This window comes from Lithobates pipiens, unplaced genomic scaffold (genome assembly GCF_037356315.1).
Source record: "Lithobates pipiens isolate NorthernLeopardFrog02 unplaced genomic scaffold, aLitPip1_a1.2 Scaffold_18, whole genome shotgun sequence".
NCBI classification, from domain to species: Eukaryota; Metazoa; Chordata; class Amphibia; order Anura; family Ranidae; genus Lithobates; species Lithobates pipiens.
The window spans coordinates 579292864-579306339 of NW_027507758.1; the positions used below are offsets into that span (position 1 = coordinate 579292864).

The 13476-nt window shown below is 47.0% G+C and overlaps 6 non-coding genes across 6 annotated transcripts; all 6 read right to left on the minus strand.

Moving 5' to 3' along the window:
- Positions 1-419: 419 nt before the first annotated feature.
- On the minus strand, positions 420-501 carry TRNAS-CGA (transfer RNA serine (anticodon CGA)). Its single transcript has one exon. It is a non-coding gene; the product is annotated as a tRNA-Ser (tRNA).
- A 1957-nt stretch (positions 502-2458) lies between these two features.
- Positions 2459-2540, minus strand: TRNAS-CGA (transfer RNA serine (anticodon CGA)). The gene has a single exon. It is a non-coding gene; the product is annotated as a tRNA-Ser (tRNA).
- A 7620-nt stretch (positions 2541-10160) lies between these two features.
- On the minus strand, positions 10161-10242 carry TRNAS-CGA (transfer RNA serine (anticodon CGA)). The gene has a single exon. It is a non-coding gene; the product is annotated as a tRNA-Ser (tRNA).
- A 135-nt stretch (positions 10243-10377) lies between these two features.
- Positions 10378-10459, minus strand: TRNAS-AGA (transfer RNA serine (anticodon AGA)). The gene has a single exon. It is a non-coding gene; the product is annotated as a tRNA-Ser (tRNA).
- Positions 10460-12198: 1739 nt separating this feature from the next.
- Positions 12199-12280, minus strand: TRNAS-CGA (transfer RNA serine (anticodon CGA)). The gene has a single exon. It is a non-coding gene; the product is annotated as a tRNA-Ser (tRNA).
- A 135-nt stretch (positions 12281-12415) lies between these two features.
- On the minus strand, positions 12416-12497 carry TRNAS-AGA (transfer RNA serine (anticodon AGA)). Its single transcript has one exon. It is a non-coding gene; the product is annotated as a tRNA-Ser (tRNA).
- Between the last annotated feature and the right edge of the window lie 979 nt (positions 12498-13476).

The following is a 13476-nucleotide window of genomic DNA, read 5'->3' on the forward strand; positions in this document are numbered from 1 at the left end:
AGGCAACTATTTTCACCACGATACCACCAACAACCCATGGAAAATACCAGCTAGAGAGACATAAACAAGAACGTGTTTGATGTAGACCGATAAAGTAGATCTAAATTCAAAGCTCTATTTTGTAGGGAACATCTTAAATTTGCGCCTAAGAAGTAGCCTGGAAATGTTAGCTATTGCCTTAAAGATTGTGCTGCCCTTCTTCTGCTTAGGTTCTCCAGTTTCATAGCTGTATATGTACAGTGTCAGAAAATCCAATACACTGCTGGCCTTTAGTACTAGTGTAATGAGATTTGGTTATGCCACTGCTGGCCTTTGTTTTCTTTGCTGGAGAGAAAGCTGCAAATGAAGATTTGAAGCGTAAGGAATGCGCCTGTTGAATTCATAATGTCAGACCTTTGCAGAACTGTCCAAGAACATGCCGTAGTTGGCAGGATTTGAACCTGCGCAGGGAGACCCTAATGGATTTCGAGTCCATCGCCTTAACCACTCGGCCACAACTACACATGGGTTAGGCTTCCCTTTGAGACATGGAAAAGGTTAAGTAGATTTGTGACTTGAGGTAGCAGTGAGCTTTGTGCCAATTGACTCAGGAGAATTCAAAAAAACAACACATGATTGAAAATGATCAAAGCAGAACGTAGTCGGCAGGATTTGAACCTGCGCGGGGAAACCCCAACGGATTTCTAGTCCATCGCCTTAACCACTCGGCCACGCCTACCTACTGTGGTACCTAAGAGAGGTTGTTTGTAAGCTGAAGAAGCTCTAGGAAAAACTTCCATTGAAGTCACACTAAGTATAAGGTGAAGATCTAAGCACACATCTTGTGGTGGAGGGCAAGTCTTCCATAGTGTTTGAATGACTAAAGAACAGACGGACAAATGCCCACAGAAAGGCATTATACATTCAGCTTATAAAAATAGAACTTTTCAGTATTTGTGAAAAACATAGTACCATACGTTCTAAACTTTTGGCTTGTGGCATGAAAAGACTCTGGTCTGGAAACCTGAGGAAATGCTTATATGATGAAAAACCATCCCACTGGAAGTTCTACTACCTGGAGATGGCTAATATTCCTTCATCCTTGCTCTATGTGCTCCAACCTTCCCACACCTGTGTGCTCTGTGTACATTTTAGGTTGAAAAATGCTTTGCAACTAATCCAAGCCACTTCTTTAGAGAAAAGAAGACACTTCTGTACTGTGGGCATTCCTAACCTGAAGCAAGAGTGCATATGTTGTCCATGACAATAACACAAGCCACTTGCAGTACAGGAACCATAACTGCTGAGAGTCATATCTTCATGGGACAATCCAAGAACAGACCGTATAGTTGGCAAGATTTTAACCTGTGCAGGGAGACCCCCATTTAGACAATCCAAGAACAGACTGTAGTTGGCAGGATTATGAAGCTGGAGCAGAGAGACCCCACAATAGAGTTCAAATCCATTGCCTTACCCACTCGGCCACAACTACAATCATGTCTATATGGCCTACCTTGACCACATGGAAGAGGCTAACTTTGAAGTGCAAGGCTTTGCTTTTTCAGTTCAGACCTACCACCCTAATGCCCCGAACGCTCTACTGTCCTGGACCCACAGCCCGTCTTTCGACAAAGTTCTGGCACCCTTTGTATGGACCATGTCCCTCTGCTGGGTGCCTTCCTGAGCACACCGATTTATGCCTGCACTGTTGGGGTGGAGTGATCTCCTGACCAACAGTGAAGGCATAATTCCAGTAGGGAAGCAGGGTATAAAGCTCCTATTCTTTAGAAGACGATGATTCGAAGACTTGCAATGCAAGTATCTCCCTGCTTTTGCTTTATTCACTCTGTTGATCTGTGCTTTCTTCTGCTGATTCTTGAATATATTGCCCCACCACAGGGGGCAGCAGGGACATAATTAAGAATTGTCTCTTTAAGGACCCTTTCACACAGGCAGCTTCAATTACCATCACCAGGGGTCTGTAAGCTGATTGGAGAAAAGCGGGCCGGATGACAGGTCTGTGTCTGCTCAATTTTAGCAATGCTTTTCTATTGTTTGGAAGGCAACTATTTTCACCACGATACCACCAACAACCCATGGAAAATACCAGCTAGAGAGACATAAACAAGAACGTGTTTGATGTAGACCGATAAAGTAGATCTAAATTCAAAGCTCTATTTTGTAGGGAACATCTTAAATTTGCGCCTAAGAAGTAGCCTGGAAATGTTAGCTATTGCCTTAAAGATTGTGCTGCCCTTCTTCTGCTTAGGTTCTCCAGTTTCATAGCTGTATATGTACAGTGTCAGAAAATCCAATACACTGCTGGCCTTTAGTACTAGTGTAATGAGATTTGGTTATGCCACTGCTGGCCTTTGTTTTCTTTGCTGGAGAGAAAGCTGCAAATGAAGATTTGAAGCGTAAGGAATGCACCTGTTGAATTCATAAAGTCAGACCTTTGCAGAACTGTCCAAGAACATGCCGTAGTTGGCAGGATTTGAACCTGCGCAGGGAGACCCTAATGGATTTCGAGTCCATCGCCTTAACCACTCGGCCACAACTACACATGGGTTAGGCTTACCTTTGAGACATGGAAAAGGTTAAGTAGATTTGTGACTTGAGGTAGCAGTGAGCTTTGTGCCAATTGACTCAGGAGAATTAAAAAAAACAACACATGATTGAAAATGATCAAAGCAGAACGTAGTCGGCAGGATTGGAACCTGCGCGGGGAAACCCCAATGGATTTCTAGTCCATCGCCTTAACCACTCGGCCACGACTACCTACTGTGGTACCTAAGAGAGGTTGTTTGTAAGCTGAAAAAGCTCTAGGAAAAACTTCTATTGAAGTCACACTAAGTATAAGGTGAAGATCTAAGCACACGTCTTGTGGTGGAGGGCAAGTCTTCCATAGTGTTTGAATGACTAAAGAACAGACGGACAAATGCCCACAGAAAGGCATTATACATTCAGCTTATAAAAATAGAACTTTTCAGTATTTGTGAAAAACATAGTACCATACGTTCTAAACTTTTGGCTTGTGGCATGAAAAGACTCTGGTCTGAAAACCTGAGGAAATGCTTATATGATGAAAAACCATCCCACTGGAAGTTCTACTACCTGGAGATGGCTAATATTCCTTCATCCTTGCTCTATGTGCTCCAACCATCCCACACCTGTGTGCTCTGTGTACATTTTAGGTTGAAAAATGCTTTGCAACTAATCCAAGCCACTTCTTTAGAGAAAAGAAGACACTTCTGTACTGTGGGCATTCCTAACCTGAAGCAAGAGTGCATATGTTGTCCATGACAATAACACAAGCCACTTGCAGTACAGGAACCATAACTGCTGAGAGTCATATCTTCATGGGACAATCCAAGAACAGACCGTATAGTTGGCAAGATTTTAACCTGTGCAGGGAGACCCCCATTTAGACAATCCAAGAACAGACTGTAGTTGGCAGGATTATGAAGCTGGAGCAGAGAGACCCCACAATAGAGTTCAAATTCATTGCCTTACCCACTCGGCCACAACTACAATCATGTCTATATGGCCTACCTTGACCACATGGAAGAGGCTAACTTTGAAGTGCAAGGCTTTGCTTTTTCAGTTCAGACCTACCACCCTAATGCCCCGAACGCTCTACTGTCCTGGACCCACAGCCCGTCTTTCGACAAAGTTCTGGCACCCTTTGTATGGACCATGTCCCTCTGCTGGGTGCCTTCCTGAGCACACCGATTTATGCCTGCACTGTTGGGGTGGAGTGATCTCCTGACCAACAGTGAAGGCATAATTCCAGTAGGGAAGCAGGGTATAAAGCTCCTATTCTTTAGAAGACGATGATTCGAAGACTTGCAATGCAAGTATCTCCCTGCTTTTGCTTTATTCACTCTGTTGATCTGTGCTTTCTTCTGCTGATTCTTGAATATATTGCCCCACCACAGGGGGCAGCAGGGACATAATTAAGAATTGTCTCTTTAAGGACCCTTTCACACAGGCAGCTTCAATTACCATCACCAGGGGTCTGTAAGCTGATTGGAGAAAAGCGGGCCGGATGACAGGTCTGTGTCTGCTCAATTTTAGCAATGCTTTTCTATTGTTTGGAAGGCAACTATTTTCACCACGATACCACCAACAACCCATGGAAAATACCAGCTAGAGAGACATAAACAAGAACGTGTTTGATGTAGACCGATAAAGTAGATCTAAATTCAAAGCTCTATTTTGTAGGGAACATCTTAAATTTGCGCCTAAGAAGTAGCCTGGAAATGTTAGCTATTGCCTTAAAGATTGTGCTGCCCTTCTTCTGCTTAGGTTCTCCAGTTTCATAGCTGTATATGTACAGTGTCAGAAAATGGAAAATTGTATACTTACCTTTCCGTAATTTTCCTTTCCTGTCGCATCTTCATGGCAGCATACACTCTGGGTTGTGACTCCGCCCCCACAACCTGATAGGACCACATAGCTATAAGATGAAGATACGCCCCCCGCCCCGGTATTCTCTGTATATATGAATCACCTTTGCGGGTGGGATATTGTATGCTGCCATGAAGATGCGACAGGAAAGGAAAATTACGGAAAGGTAAGTATACAATTTTCTATTTTCCTGTCGCATCATGGCAGCATACACTCTGGGGATTAACTCGCAGACTGGGTGGGAAATGCAAAGGTAAACGTTTATTAGCAAGGAATAGAAGAGTTGGCTTGAATAATGGGCTTTCCCAATTCTACTGTTGATAGCTGAGCTGAGTCCACCTTGTAGTGAGAGATAAAGGTGTTCCTGGAGGACCAAGTGGCCGCTCTGCAGATGGTTTCCACTGAGACCCTACAATACGCTGCCCAGGAGGTGGCCACTGCTCTGGTGGAATGAGCCCTAAGGTCTTCAGGAATTTGCGACTCACTCAGCAAGTAGGCCTTCACCAACCAGGAGGCAATGGTTCGGGCCGAAGCTGCTTGACCTCTCCTAAGGCCATAGGGAATGATGAAGAGGTTCTCCGATCTTTTAAAGGATTTGGACAGGGAAATTTATGATGTTGCCCCTTACATCCAGAGGATGAGGGTCACCCTGGTCTGTGTTAAGAGCTGGCAAGTTGATTTCCTGGTTGAAGTGAAAAGAGGATGCCACCTTTGGGATAAAGTGATCCAAGGGCCTTAGAACTACCCTGTCCGGATGAATGATCAGATACGGCTCCTTAATCAGTAATGCTTGCATCTCTGAAACTCTCTTCGCTGATGTGATTGCGACCAGGAAAGGTGACTTTTAGTGTCAGGTGCCAGAGGGAGATGTTTTCCAGCAGAAAACAGGGTTCTTTGGATAGTACCTCTAAGATGACTGATGGGTCCCATGTTGGAAAGGAAGGCTTCCTAGGTGGTCTTAGTTTAAGACAGGCCTTCTGAAATTGCATAACAAGGGGATCGTGAGCCCATTTAAACCCTGTCAGGGCGGATAGAGCTGACACCTGAACTTTCAGAGTACCAGAGCTAAGACCTTTGTCTAAGCCTGATTGCAGGAACTCTAGGATCAGAGGAGCCGAAAGGGAGGACAGATCCCGGCCAAGGTCCTGAGAGAAGGCAACAAACTTCTCCCAGACCCTGCGGTAGGTGCAGTTGGTGGTAGGTTTTCTGGCCTGGAGCAGGGTATCAGCTACCTTCTGGGAGAAGCCCTGACATAGATACCTAGCCCTCTCAGCCCCCAAGCCATCAAGTACAGCTTCCCCGAATCTGGATGTAGTAGCTGGCCCTGGGAGAGCAAGTCGGCTGACAGGGAAGAGCAAGAGGGTCTGCCGTGCTCAGTTGTAGGAGGGTGGTGAACCATGGCCTCCTGGGCCAAAAAAAGGAATCACCGCTATCACCAATGCCGTTGATCTCTTGAGCCTTAAGAGAAATCTCGCATCAGGGGAGTCAGAGGGCAGATATACCCGAGATGGAAGTTCCAGGGATGCTGGAGGCAATCTGTCCCCTCCGCTAAGTGAAAGGGAAACCTCGACAGGAACCTTCGGCATTTGGAGTTTGCCGGAGTCGCAGCAAGGTCTATGTCTGGTTGACCCCAGGTCTGGCAGATGAGGGAGAAGGCAGAAGGCCTGAGGGCTCAGGGACCACTCTTTGTTGAAGGCGAACTCCCTGCTGAGCATGTCGGCTAAGATGTTCTCGAACCCCTGGATGTAATTAGCCCTCAGGTCTGACAGGTTCAACTGTGCCCATTCAATCACAGGGAGAACTTCCCGCATCATGGAGGGACTCCTGGTTCCCCCCCTGTTTGTTTATGTAGGCAACAGCAACCTTGTTGTCCATCCTTAAGAGGACCTGCTTCCCCCTTAAAAGGGAGCTGAAGGCCAGGAAAGCCTGGAGGGCCGCCCTCATCTCCAGCACGTTCGATACCGAGTCCCGTACTTCGAAAGGCCAACGGCCCTGCGCTGCATGGGACTGGTAGTGGGCTCCCAAACCTTCTAGACTGGCATCCGTGGTCACTACCTCCTGAGGAGGGATGACTATGTGTTTGCAATTGTTTAAGTTGTGGGGACCACAACGCAATGAGCGCCTGACTGTCTCCGAGATCCGGATCGTCTGGGTCATGGATGAACCATCCCACTGATGTAGGAAGGAGTTCTGCAGAGGTCTGGTGTGCCACTGAGCCCAACGGACCATAGGAATTGTCGCTGATAGGGAGCCTAGAAGGCTGAGGCATACTCTGGCCGACAGGGATCTTGCTAGAATGGCCTTCTTCACCTTCCGGACCAACAGGGAAGACTTCTCCAGAGGCAGCTGCACTGTATTCAACTGGGCTCCTAAGAAGATCATTCTCTGGGTGGGCCGAGTCTGGCTCTTCCCCCAGTTTATGAGCCATCCCAGATTCTGCAGAGTGGAGACGAGGATCTTTCGATGCTGTAACAGCGACTCCCGGCTGTCTGAGAGGAGGAGAATATCGTCCAGATAATGGTGGACTCGCAGCCCCCTCTCCCTCAGATGCGCGATAACGGGAAGAAGGACCTTTGTAAAGGTCCTGGGAGCCGCAGAAATTCCAAACAGAATACTTCAGAACTGAAAGTGTCTGTGGTTTAGTGAAAAACTGAGGAACTTTTGGAGTTCTGAATGGATAGGGATATGGAGGTAGGCGCCCTGTAGATCTATGGAGAGCATCCAGTCCCCCAGATTTATGGCCTGGAGGATAGACTGTAGATTCTCCATTTTGAATGCTTCTACCTGGATAGAGCGGTTTACGTTTAGATCCAGGACCGGACGTAGGTCCCCTGATTTGTTTTTTACTAGAAATAGAGGGGAATAGAACCCCCGACCTCTTTGGGATAGGGGCACCTCGGTAATTGCTTCCTTTTGGAGCAGATCCTGAACGTATCGGGTCAAGGCTAACCTCTTTTGCCGGGATGACGGGAGGTTAGTTGGGCAAAAATGGTCCCCCGGGGGAAGTCACCTGAATGACCATCTGTGCCCGACGCAAACGGTGGTTAACGCTTATTGTTTCCCCCCAGACCAGCGTGAACTTTGAGAGTCTGGCCCCCACCACTGCTGGCTGGGCGGACGCACCTTCAACAGGACTTCTGGTCAGTAGATGCTGGGGTCCTGGGCTTCTGGGACGTCAGGAAGGACGTTTGAGGGGCCTTCCAGTTCCTTCTGTACTCCCTACCAGGCCTGTAGGACTTGGCATCCCTGTACCTGTCCGGGAGGTTACGCTTAAAGGGAGGAGGCCTCTGAAGCTTTGGCTTTCTATCCGAGGGGATAAGCCCTGATTTTCCGGCAGTGACCTTAGAAATAGCAGAGTCCAATTTTGCGCCAAAAAGGTTCTCACCATCATACGGGATGCAGCACCAATTGGACTTGGAAGCAGGATCTGCCGCCCAGGGTTTGAGCCAGAGAGCCCGTCTGGCCATTACCAAGGACAATATAGCCCTGGATGCGGACTTAATAGCATCCACAGATGCCTCTGCCACAAAATCCCCTGCAAGGCTTAGTTCTTTCAGGGCCCTTACTATCTGGTCCTGATCAGCGCCTTGGATACAAGCTTTTCTGTGCTTGCTGACCAACTGGCAATAGCCTTACCCACAGCTGCAAGAACCACTGCTGGCCTGCATACGCCTCCTGCTGCTAAGTAAGCTCTTTTGAGATCAGTATCGATCTTCCTATCCAGGACATCCTTGAATGACACAGCGTCCTCGATAGGGAGCGTAACGTGTCTGGCCACACGCATGAGGGATGCATCCACCACTGGTGGGGACACGAGAGATTTAATTTTAGCCTCCTTTAGAGGATATAGTTTGGCAAGCCGATTGTTAAGACTTGCTTTCTTCTCGGGTCTCTGCCACTCGTCTCTGATAAGTTCCTCCAACTCATCAATGAAGGGGAAGGCTTCGGGTTCTCTCATCAGGTTCGGTAAATATTTTCTCCTTTTGGGTTGGGCCTCCTGTGGTTCCTCCCAGCTAATGGCCCCCTTCACTGACCTCACAAAAGGCTCTATTAGGGAGAAGTCAAAGCCCGCTGAAGCCTCTAGTTCTTCCTCATCTGAAGGAGAATCATGCTCTCTGGAAGTACTTGGGGGAGCCAGCGAAGCACCCCGTTAAGATAACTCCGTGTCAGGAGCGACACGTGGGGCAGAAGACTCTGTGAGCTCTCTGTGTTCTTGCCCTTTCTCTCTGGTGGCTTCTTCAAAGCACCGGCGGCATGCCAAAATATGTGGAAGGGCTATGGCCCCGCATATCCAGCAGGTATTTTCATAAGGATGGGAGTGACGTGCTGGTGAATGGCGCCTCCGGTCAGGGGATCTTCTTCGGCGGGAATGGCTGCGCCTTGAACAAGACCTAGAGCGACTCCTTCTGCGACTCCCTTTCCCTGAGCGACTTCCTCCACCCGAATGGCTCCGCCTATGGCCAGAGCGGCTTCTTCTATGCGAGGAATCTCTGCGAGATGATCTTGTGGACCTGATGGGGCTAACCATTTAGGTAGCGCTAGTGCGTCCTGCTCTCTTTTTCGATCTTCTCTACTTACCAAACTCCTTCCCTCTTACCTATTATGCTGGTGGTGATCTGCTGGAGCAGTGGTCTCCATGGATAGGGAAACAGAGGAAGCCTGAAGACACAGGTAACGCAAAAAGGGTAAGGAAGATAAAGCCATAACAGAAACAAGAGGGGAATAGAGAGAAGAAAAATACAGGGGAGATACTTACCAAACAGAGAGGCAACACTGGGGTAGAAAAAAACAGAAATGCATCAGTCATGAAATTCAGCTGAGCACAAAAAACAGGCAAAAAAAGACATCTGCGTTAAAAAAGGCATCTTCCCCTTTTAAAATTGGAGCTGGGGTCATGTCCCGCCCGCACATGCTCAGTAGTGCCATGCGGCCGCCGGCGCCATCTTGGAAAAGGGAAAAGACATAGATAGACATACACAGGCTGCCCAAAGTGCACAGTGAGCATGTGCAAAGCGGCAGAGTGACCAGGAAGAGTGGTGATGTTGCTGTGGGACTAGAGAGGTAAGGAAAAGGAAGTAAAATATGGCAGAAAGGCAACACTGGGGTAAAGGCACCAGACAACCTAAGGTGACAAAAGATACTGAAGGCAGAGAGTATGCTGTCAGGTTGCAGACAGAGTGACACCAGGGAGGAAGAGGAAACAGGAGACCACCGCAGGTACTAAGCCTGTTTAAGGCTTAAAGACCAATCTTTTTATTATATGCCTTCAGCCTGTTTAAGGCTTACTTTCAACGGCTATAGAGGCAATGCTCTGTTTGCAGAGAAAAAGTATTCATACCCCTGAGATCACCAGAGTGGGGTTCCTTCCATTTAGCTTCCTTTAGAGGCTGTACCGGTAAGGACTTCCACCCAGGAGAGGCTAGAACCTGGCTGGGGCGAAAGCGGTAAGAGGGTGATGATCCGTGCGGTCCCAACAGGTGAGGAAAAATAAGAGAATACCGGGGCGGGGGGCGTATCTTCATCTTATAGCTATGTGGTCCTATCAGGTTGTGGGGGCGGAGTCACAACCCAGAGTGTATGCTGCCATGATGCGACAGGAAAATCCAATACACTGCTGGCCTTTAGTACTAGTGTAATGAGATTTGGTTATGCCACTGCTGGCCTTTGTTTTCTTTGCTGGAGAGAAAGCTGCAAATGAAGATTTGAAGCGTAAGGAATGCGCCTGTTGAATTCATAAAGTCAGACCTTTGCAGAACTGTCCAAGAACATGCCGTAGTTGGCAGGATTTGAACCTGCGCAGGGAGACCCTAATGGATTTCGAGTCCATCGCCTTAACCACTCGGCCACAACTACACATGGGTTAGGCTTCCCTTTGAGACATGGAAAAGGTTAAGTAGATTTGTGACTTGAGGTAGCAGTGAGCTTTGTGCCAATTGACTCAGGAGAATTCAAAAAAACAACACATGATTGAAAATGATCAAAGCAGAACGTAGTCGGCAGGATTTGAACCTGCGCGGGGAAACCCCAATGGATTTCTAGTCCATCGCCTTAACCACTCGGCCACGACTACCTACTGTGGCACCTAAGAGAGGTTGTTTGTAAGCTGAAGAAGCTCTAGGAAAAACTTCCATTGAAGTCACACTAAGTATAAGGTGAAGATCTAAGCACACGTCTTGTGGTGGAGGGCAAGTCTTCCATAGTGTTTGAATGACTAAAGAACAGACGGACAAATGCCCACAGAAAGGCATTATACATTCAGCTTATAAAAATAGAACTTTTCAGTATTTGTGAAAAACATAGTACCATACGTTCTAAACTTTTGGCTTGTGGCATGAAAAGACTCTGGTCTGGAAACCTGAGGAAATGCTTATATGATGAAAAACCATCCCACTGGAAGTTCTACTACCTGGAGATGGCTAATATTCCTTCATCCTTGCTCTATGTGCTCCAACCTTCCCACACCTGTGTGCTCTGTGTACATTTTAGGTTGAAAAATGCTTTGCAACTAATCCAAGCCACTTCTTTAGAGAAAAGAAGACACTTCTGTACTGTGGGCATTCCTAACCTGAAGCAAGAGTGCATATGTTGTCCATGACAATAACACAAGCCACTTGCAGTACAGGAACCATAACTGCTGAGAGTCATATCTTCATGGGACAATCCAAGAACAGACCGTATAGTTGGCAAGATTTTAACCTGTGCAGGGAGACCCCATTTAGACAATCCAAGAACAGACTGTAGTTGGCAGGATTATGAAGCTGGAGCAGAGAGACCCCACAATAGAGTTCAAATCCATTGCCTTACCCACTCGGCCACAACTACAATCATGTCTATATGGCCTACCTTGACCACATGGAAGAGGCTAACTTTGAAGTGCAAGGCTTTGCTTTTTCAGTTCAGACCTACCACCCTAATGCCCCGAACGCTCTACTGTCCTGGACCCACAGCCCGTCTTTCGACAAAGTTCTGGCACCCTTTGTATGGACCATGTCCCTCTGCTGGGTGCCTTCCTGAGCACACCGATTTATGCCTGCACTGTTGGGGTGGAGTGATCTCCTGACCAACAGTGAAGGCATAATTCCAGTAGGGAAGCAGGGTATAAAGCTCCTATTCTTTAGAAGACGATGATTCGAAGACTTGCAATGCAAGTATCTCCCTGCTTTTGCTTTATTCACTCTGTTGATCTGTGCTTTCTTCTGCTGATTCTTGAATATATTGCCCCACCACAGGGGGCAGCAGGGACATAATTAAGAATTGTCTCTTTAAGGACCCTTTCACACAGGCAGCTTCAATTACCATCACCAGGGGTCTGTAAGCTGATTGGAGAAAAGCGGGCCGGATGACAGGTCTGTGTCTGCTCAATTTTAGCAATGCTTTTCTATTGTTTGGAAGGCAACTATTTTCACCACGATACCACCAACAACCCATGGAAAATACCAGCTAGAGAGACATAAACAAGAACGTGTTTGATGTAGACCGATAAAGTAGATCTAAATTCAAAGCTCTATTTTGTAGGGAACATCTTAAATTTGCGCCTAAGAAGTAGCCTGGAAATGTTAGCTATTGCCTTAAAGATTGTGCTGCCCTTCTTCTGCTTAGGTTCTCCAGTTTCATAGCTGTATATGTACAGTGTCAGAAAATCCAATACACTGCTGGCCTTTAGTACTACTGTAATGAGATTTGGTTATGCCACTGCTGGCCTTTGTTTTCTTTGCTGGAGAGAAAGCTGCACATGAAGATTTGAAGCGTAAGGAATGCGCCTGTTGAATTCATAAAGTCAGACCTTTGCAGAACTGTCCAAGAATATGCCGTAGTTGGCAGGATTTGAACCTGCGCAGGGAGACCCTAATGGATTTCGAGTCCATCGCCTTAACCACTCGGCCACAACTACACATGGGTTTGGCTTACCTTTGAGACATGGAAAAGGTTAAGTAGATTTGTGACTTGAGGTAGCAGTGAGCTTTGTGCCAATTGACTCAGGAGAATTCAAAAAAACAACACATGATTGAAAATGATCAAAACAGAACGTAGTCGGCAGGATTTGAACCTGCGCGGGGAAACCCCAATGGATTTCTAGTCCATCGCCTTAACCACTCGGCCACGACTACCTACTGTGGTACCTAAGAGAGGTTGTTTGTAAGCTGAAGAAGCTCTAGGAAAAACTTCCATTGAAGTCACACTAAGTATAAGGTGAAGATCTAAGCACACGTCTTGTGGTGGAGGGCAAGTCTTCCATAGTGTTTGAATGACTAAAGAACAGACGGACAAATGCCCACAGAAAGGCATTATACATTCAGCTTATAAAAATAGAACTTTTCAGTATTTGTGAAAAACATAGTACCATACGTTCTAAACTTTTGGCTTGTGGCATGAAAAGACTCTGGTCTGGAAACCTGAGGAAATGCTTATATGATGAAAAACCATCCCACTGGAAGTTCTACTACCTGGAGATGGCTAATATTCCTTCATCCTTGCTCTATGTGCTCCAACCTTCCCACACCTGTGTGCTCTGTGTACATTTTAGGTTGAAAAATGCTTTGCAACTAATCCAAGCCACTTCTTTAGAGAAAAGAAGACACTTCTGTACTGTGGGCATTCCTAACCCGAAGCAAGAGTGCATATGTTGTCCATGACAATAACACAAGCCACTTGCAGTACAGGAACCATAACTGCTGAGAGTCATATCTTCATGGGACAATCCAAGAACAGACCGTATAGTTGGCAAGATTTTAACCTGTGCAGGGAGACCCCCATTTAGACAATCCAAGAACAGACTGTAGTTGGCAGGATTATGAAGCTGGAGCAGAGAGACCCCACAATAGAGTTCAAATCCATTGCCTTACCCACTCGGCCACAACTACAATCATGTCTATATGGCCTACCTTGACCACATGGAAGAGGCTAACTTTGAAGTGCAAGGCTTTGCTTTTTCAGTTCAGACCTACCACCCTAATGCCCCGAACGCTCTACTGTCCTGGACCCACAGCCCGTCTTTCGACAAAGTTCTGGCACCCTTTGTATGGACCATGTCCCTCTGCTGGGTGCCTTCCTGAGCACACCGATTTATGCCTGCACTGTTGGGGTGGA